Source organism: Frankliniella occidentalis, unplaced genomic scaffold (genome assembly GCF_000697945.3).
Source record: "Frankliniella occidentalis isolate FOCC.00 unplaced genomic scaffold, Focc_3.1 Scaffold116, whole genome shotgun sequence".
Taxonomy (NCBI): domain Eukaryota; kingdom Metazoa; phylum Arthropoda; class Insecta; order Thysanoptera; family Thripidae; genus Frankliniella; species Frankliniella occidentalis.
This window is the reverse complement of record NW_026267244.1, coordinates 618,913-619,715: the sequence shown is the minus strand read 5'-3', so window position 1 is coordinate 619,715 and position 803 is coordinate 618,913. Positions and strand designations below refer to the sequence as shown.

At 59.5% G+C, this 803-nt stretch overlaps 1 protein-coding gene across 1 annotated transcript in view; it reads right to left on the bottom strand.

Annotated features, from left to right (window-relative positions):
- LOC113209568 (piwi-like protein Siwi) overlaps positions 1–803 on the bottom strand; it is a gene marked incomplete in the record, with an annotated part of 18,799 nt that overhangs the window by 235 nt on the left and 17,761 nt on the right.

Sequence of the window (803 nt, the reverse complement as noted above, 5' to 3'; positions counted from 1 at the left end):
GTAGGGGTGCGGGCACGAAGGGCACGAAGGGCCCGGCGCAAAAGTGATATATTTATTTCGCTGCGACCAAACCGGAGGCCAATGAAGAGACCATAGTGCTGGCGGGCGTGGTTTTCTCTCATGCATGTTGTAAGGTCGCGACGCCACATGCCAGGCCCACCGGCCCAACAACCACCACCCTACACGTGGCCAGCGGGGGCATGGCAAGGGGGAGCCACCCTAAAATTACGGAGTCGGCCGAGGGGTGATTACTCCGGAAGTAAAACTACTGGATGTGCCTTTATTAAAAACTAATCAGCTGTGGCTAGAAAAAAAAACCACTAAATTGTGGTGGCTGTGACTGCATACGTGCATACGGTGTTCGCTTGAGCAGTTTTGGCAGTGCGTAAGGCCTACATAACTGTGGCTGTTGTCACACTGAGAAATTTGCATTGTTAGTGGGCGCGTATCTTTTCTTTTCTGCGGTCGTTTCAGTCAGGTCGCACGAGGACGCCCCCTACGCCCCCCGGCCGCCGAGCTGGGCGGCGAGGCAAAAGGCTGGACGCTGCCGCCATTGGGACGGCCGCAAGATACAGGCTCGGGGTCGGAACGGGACGGGAAGGGGGGGGGGTAAGAGTGCGGAAAAAGGGAGGGTTGGCAGCCCGGAGACAGCCCGCTGGTGTTAGGGGCGCGGGGGAGAAAGGGGGAGGGTGGAGCCGAGATTGGCGAGTGAGGGAGGCACCCTGGACGTGAGGAGAGTCGCTAAAACGGGCATTAGTGCCCCTCGCTGCTCCCTTCCGCCCGTCCCGCCTTCCTCCGCCTCC